Source organism: Salvelinus fontinalis, unplaced genomic scaffold (assembly GCF_029448725.1).
Source record: "Salvelinus fontinalis isolate EN_2023a unplaced genomic scaffold, ASM2944872v1 scaffold_0511, whole genome shotgun sequence".
NCBI classification, from domain to species: Eukaryota; Metazoa; Chordata; class Actinopteri; order Salmoniformes; family Salmonidae; genus Salvelinus; species Salvelinus fontinalis.
In genome coordinates, this window is record NW_026600720.1 from 100,306 (window position 1) to 107,300 (window position 6,995).

Consider the following 6,995-nt stretch of genomic DNA (forward strand, 5'->3'; position numbering starts at 1 on the left):
ACCCTGGAGAACACGGATCCCTTCTGCTTGTCTGATTCTAATCCCCAGTCACCCTGGAGAACACGGATCCCTTCTGCTTGTCTGATTCTAATCCCCAGTCCCCCTGGAGAACACGGATCCCTTCTGCTTGTCTGATTCTAATCCCCAGTCACCCTGGAGAACACGGATCCCTTCTGCTTGTCTGATTCTAATCACCAGTCACCCTGGAGAACACGGATCCCTTCTGCTTGTCTGATTCTAATCCCCAGTCAACCTGGAGAACACGGATGTCTTCTGCTTGTCTGATTCTAATCACCAGTCACCCTGGAGAACACGGATCCCTTCTGCTTGTCTGATTCTAATCACCAGTCACCCTGGAGAACACGGATCCCTTCTGCTTGTCTGATTCTAATCCCCAGTCACCCTGGAGAACACGGATGTCTTCTGCTTGTCTGATTCTAATCCCCAGTCACCCTGGAGAACACGGATCCCTTCTGCTTGTTTGATTCTAATCACCAGTCACCCTGGAGAACACGGATCCCTTCTGCTTGTCTGATTCTAATCCCCAGTCACCCTGGAGAACACGGATCCCTTCTGCTTGTTTGATTCTAATCACCAGTCACCCTGGAGAACACGGATCCCTTCTGCTTGTCTGATTCTAATCCCCAGTCACCCTGGAGAACACGGATCCCTTCTGCTTGTCTGATTCTAATCCCCAGTCACCCTGGAGAACACGGATCCCTTCTGCGTGTCTGATTCTAATCCCCAGTCCCCCTGGAGAACACGGATCCCTTCTGCTTGTCTGATTCTAATCCCCAGTCACCCTGGAGAACACGGATCCCTTCTGCTTGTCTGATTCTAATCCCCAGTCACCCTGGAGAACACGGATCCCTTCTGCTTGTCTGATTCTAATCCCCAGTCACCCTGGAGAACACGGATCCCTTCTGCGTGTCTGATTCTAATCCCCAGTCACCCTGGAGAACACGGATCCCTTCTGCTTGTCTCATTCTAATCCCCAGTCACCCTGGAGAACACGGATCCCTTCTGCTTGTCTGATTCTAATCCCCAGTCACCCTGGAGAACACGGATGTCTTCTGCTTGTCTGATTCTAATCCCCAGTCACCCTGGAGAACACTGATGTCTTCTGCTTGTCTGATTCTAATCCCCAGTCACCCTGGAGAACACGGATCTCTTCTGTTTGTCTGATTCTAATCCCTAGTCACCCTGGAGAACACGGATCCCTTCTGCGTGTCTGATGCTAATCCCCAGTCACCCTGGAGAACACGGATCCCTTCTGCTTGTCTGATTCTAATCCCCAGTCACCCTGGAGAACACGGATCCCTTCTGCTTGTCTGATTCTAATCCCCAGTCACCCTGGAGAACACGGATGTCTTCTGCTTGTCTGATTCTAATCCCCAGTCACCCTGGAGAACACGGATCCCTTCTGCGTGTCTGATTCTAATACCCAGTCACCCTGGAGAGCCCAGATCCCTTCTGCTTGTCTGATTCTAATCCCCAGTCACCCTGGAGAACACGGATCCCTTCTGCTTGTCTGATTCTAATCCCCAGTCACCCTGGAGAACACAGATCCCTTCTGCTTGTCTGATTCTAATACCCAGTCACCCTGGAGAACACAGATCCCTTCTGCTTGTCTGATTCTAATACCCAGTCACCCTGGAGAACACGGATCCCTTCTGCTTGTCTGATTCTAATCCCCAGTCACCCTGGAGAACACGGATCCCTTCTGCGTGTCTGATTCTAATACCCAGTCACCCTGGAGAACACAGATCCCTTCTGCTTGTCTGATTCTAATCCCCAGTCACCCTGGAGAACACGGATCCCTTCTGCTTGTCTGATTCTAATCCCCAGTCACCCTGGAGAACACGGATGTCTTCTGCTTGTCTGATTCTAATCCCCAGTCACCCTGGAGAACACGGATCCCTTCTGCTTGTCTGATTCTAATCACCAGTCACCCTGGAGAACACGGATGTCTTCTGCTTGTCTGATTCTAATCCCCAGTCACCCTGGAGAACACGGATGTCTTCTGCTTGTCTGATTCTAATCCCCAGTCCCCCTGGAGAACACGGATGTCTTCTGCTTGTCTGATTCTAATCCCCAGTCACCCTGGAGAACACGGATGTCTTCTGCTTGTCTGATTCTAATCCCCAGTCACCCTGGAGAACACGGATGTCTTCTGCTTGTCTGATTCTAATCCCCAGTCACCCTGGAGAACACGGATGTCTTCTGCTTGTCTGATTCTAATCCCCAGTCACCCTGGAGAACACGGATCTCTTCTGTTTGTCTGATTCTAATCCCTAGTCACCCTGGAGAACACGGATCCCTTCTGCGTGTCTGATTCTAATCCCCAGTCACCCTGGAGAACACGGATCCCTTCTGCTTGTCTGATTCTAATCCCCAGTCACCCTGGAGAACACGGATCCCTTCTGCTTGTCTGATTCTAATCCCCAGTCACCCTGGAGAACACGGATCCCTTCTGCTTGTCTGATTCTAATCCCCAGTCACCCTGGAGAACACGGATCCCTTCTGCGTGTCTGATTCTAATACCCAGTCACCCTGGAGAGCCCAGATCCCTTCTGCTTGTCTGATTCTAATCCCCAGTCACCCTGGAGAACACGGATCCCTTCTGCTTGTCTGATTCTAATCCCCAGTCACCCTGGAGAACACAGATCCCTTCTGCTTGTCTGATTCTGATACCCAGTCACCAGGGAGAACACAGATCCCTTCTGCTTGTCTGATTCTAATCCCCAGTCACCCTGGAGAACACGGATCCCTTCTGCTTGTCTGATTCTAATCCCCAGTCACCCTGGAGAACACAGATCCCTTCTGCGTGTCTGATTCTAATACCCAGTCACCCTGGAGAACACAGATCCCTTCTGCTTGTCTGATTCTAATCCCCAGTCACCCTGGAGAACACGGATCCCTTCTGCTTGTCTGATTCTAATCCCCAGTCACCCTGGAGAACACGGATGTCTTCTGCTTGTCTGATTCTAATCCCCAGTCACCCTGGAGAACACGGATCCCTTCTGCTTGTCTGATTCTAATCACCAGTCACCCTGGAGAACACGGATGTCTTCTGCTTGTCTGATTCTAATCCCCAGTCACCCTGGAGAACACGGATGTCTTCTGCTTGTCTGATTCTAATCCCCAGTCCCCCTGGAGAACACGGATGTCTTCTGCTTGTCTGATTCTAATCCCCAGTCACCCTGGAGAACACGGATGTCTTCTGCTTGTCTGATTCTAATCCCCAGTCCCCCTGGAGAACACGGATGTCTTCTGCTTGTCTGATTCTAATCCCCAGTCACCCTGGAGAACACAGATGTCTTCTGCTTGTCTGATTCTAATACTCAGTCCCCCTGGAGAACACGGATGTCTTCTGCTTGTCTGATTCTAATCCCCAGTCACCCTGGAGAACACGGATGTCTTCTGCTTGTCTGATTCTAATCCCCAGTCCCCCTGGAGAACACGGATGTCTTCTGCTTGTCTGATTCTAATCCCCAGTCACCCTGGAGAACACGGATGTCTTCTGCTTGTCTGATTCTAATCCCCAGTCACCCTGGAGAACACGGATCCCTTCTGCTTGTCTGATTCTAATCCCCAGTCACCCTGGAGAACACAGATCCCTTCTGCGTGTCTGATTCTAATACCCAGTCACCCTGGAGAACACAGATCCCTTCTGCTTGTCTGATTCTAATCCCCAGTCACCCTGGAGAACACGGATCCCTTCTGCTTGTCTGATTCTAATCCCCAGTCACCCTGGAGAACACGGATGTCTTCTGCTTGTCTGATTCTAATCCCCAGTCACCCTGGAGAACACGGATCCCTTCTGCTTGTCTGATTCTAATCACCAGTCACCCTAGAGAACACGGATGTCTTCTGCTTGTCTGATTCTAATCCCCAGTCACCCTGGAGAACACGGATGTCTTCTGCTTGTCTGATTCTAATCCCCAGTCCCCCTGGAGAACACGGATGTCTTCTGCTTGTCTGATTCTAATCCCCAGTCACCCTGGAGAACACGGATGTCTTCTGCTTGTCTGATTCTAATCCCCAGTCACCCTGGAGAACACGGATGTCTTCTGCTTGTCTGATTCTAATCCCCAGTCACCCTGGAGAACACGGATGTCTTCTGCTTGTCTGATTCTAATCCCCAGTCACCCTGGAGAACACGGATCTCTTCTGTTTGTCTGATTCTAATCCCTAGTCACCCTGGAGAACACGGATCCCTTCTGCGTGTCTGATTCTAATCCCCAGTCACCCTGGAGAACACGGATCCCTTCTGCTTGTCTGATTCTAATCCCCAGTCACCCTGGAGAACACGGATCCCTTCTGCTTGTCTGATTCTAATCCCCAGTCACCCTGGAGAACACGGATCCCTTCTGCGTGTCTGATTCTAATACCCAGTCACCCTGGAGAGCCCAGATCCCTTCTGCTTGTCTGATTCTAATCCCCAGTCACCCTGGAGAACACGGATCCCTTCTGCTTGTCTGATTCTAATCCCCAGTCACCCTGGAGAACACAGATCCCTTCTGCTTGTCTGATTCTAATACCCAGTCACCAGGGAGAACACAGATCCCTTCTGCTTGTCTGATTCTAATCCCCAGTCACCCTGGAGAACACGGATCCCTTCTGCTTGTCTGATTCTAATCCCCAGTCACCCTGGAGAACACAGATCCCTTCTGCGTGTCTGATTCTAATACCCAGTCACCCTGGAGAACACAGATCCCTTCTGCTTGTCTGATTCTAATCCCCAGTCACCCTGGAGAACACGGATCCCTTCTGCTTGTCTGATTCTAATCCCCAGTCACCCTGGAGAACACGGATGTCTTCTGCTTGTCTGATTCTAATCCCCAGTCACCCTGGAGAACACGGATGTCTTCTGCTTGTCTGATTCTAATCCCCAGTCCCCCTGGAGAACACGGATGTCTTCTGCTTGTCTGATTCTAATCCCCAGTCACCCTGGAGAACACGGATGTCTTCTGCTTGTCTGATTCTAATCCCCAGTCCCCCTGGAGAACACGGATGTCTTCTGCTTGTCTGATTCTAATCCCCAGTCACCCTGGAGAACACAGATGTCTTCTGCTTGTCTGATTCTAATACCCAGTCACCCTGGAGAACACGGATGTCTTCTGCTTGTCTGATTCTAATCCCCAGTCCCCCTGGAGAACACGGATGTCTTCTGCTTGTCTGATTCTAATCCCCAGTCACCCTGGAGAACACGGATGTCTTCTGCTTGTCTGATTCTAATCCCCAGTCACCCTGGAGAACACGGATCCCTTCTGCGTGTCTGATTCTAATCCCCAGTCACCCTGGAGAACACGGATCCCTTCTGCGTGTCTGATTCTAATCCCCAGTCACTCTGGAGAACACGGATCCCTTCTGCTTGTCTGATTCTAATCCTCAGTCACCCTGCGGAACACAGATGTTGCTATGTACATGTTGACAGGCTTAGTGACAAGAGCTGCAACTTGTTAAAACATTAATACTACATTATTATTCTACCTTTATTTCAACAAGGAACACATACTGAGACCACGGTCTCTTCTACAGCTGGGCCCTGCATATACATGTTGACACATACCGTTTGGGTACATTGATTAAGAAACTAAACTGGACAAACCAAACGATCAGAGATAACACAAACAAATACAGCAGCAGATTGTTACATTTACACACAGGTTATTCCCCTAACAGCACAAGAACTTGCATAACATGAAACAGTTACAAGCGTTACAAAAATAAAAATCCTCCAATAAATGTTTAAAATGAGCAACAGGGGGACAAGAGTGTCAAGTTTAAGTTTAGTCTGCAGGCTATTCCATAGGCAAGGAGCGTAACAGGAGAAGCCAGCCATTCCAAACTCTGTCGAGGTCGCAGTGGCCTCAAGTGTAATCCATGCTTAAGACCTGGTTTTAGGAATTATCTTTCTAATGTTGATAAGTGATGATAAATAAGAAGGTAGCTTATTGAGAAGTGCTTTATAGACAAACACGAGAGCATGTTGTTCTCGTCTCACGGACAGCGAAGTCCAACCCACATTATGATATAAAACACAGAGTTCTATAGCTAGCAACCGTAATAAACCTAAGTGCGCAATGATAAGTAGCATCCAGCGATTTAAGTGTTGATGCCGTAGCATGCATGTAAATAATGTCCCCATAATCTATAACAGACATAAAAGTAGCTTGCACAATTTGTCTTCTGTTTGTAGAGGACAAACATGTCCTGTTTCTATAGAGGAAGCCTAGCTTGATTTTTAGCCGTTTACAAAGTTCGTCAACATGCATTTTAAAAGACAGTTTATCATCCAACCATATCCCTAAGTATTTATATGCAGAGACCTGATTAATTCGAGAGCCATCTAAGCTCGTAAGTGCAAGTGTATTTTCAACCAACTTTTTGAACCTATTAAAAATCATAAAATGTGTTTTCTTTGCATTTAAAACAAGTTTCAGCTGTATAAAAGACTCTAGTAATATATTATCTGTCTCCAATAGTGATAAAGCTTGGTCAGACTGTCATGCCCTGGCCTTAGTATTATTTGTTTTCTTTATTATTTTAGTTAGGTCAGAGTGTGACATGGGGAATGTTTGTGTTTTATAGGTTTTGGGTGGTTATATAGTAAAGGGGGTGTTGGGTGTAGTGTATGGGTTTGTGTTGAGTGCATGTGTCTAGCGTTGTCTATGTTGGTGTAGTTGTCTAGGAGAGTCTATGGTTACCTGAATGGGTTCCCAATTAGAGACAGCTGATTTCTGTTGTCTCTGATTGGGAGCCATATTTAGGGTAGCCATGGGCTTTCGTTTGATGTGAGTAATTGTCTATGTTATACGTTTGTAGCCTGTGTATGCACTACGTTTGATTAGCTTCACGATCGTTTATTGTTTTGTTTAGTGTGTAAGTGTTTTTGTTTCGTTTTGCCTTCGTCATCAATAAAAGAGATGGCGTATTTTCCAAATGCTGCGTTTTGGTCCGTCAATCCTCCACACAATCGTGACAGAATT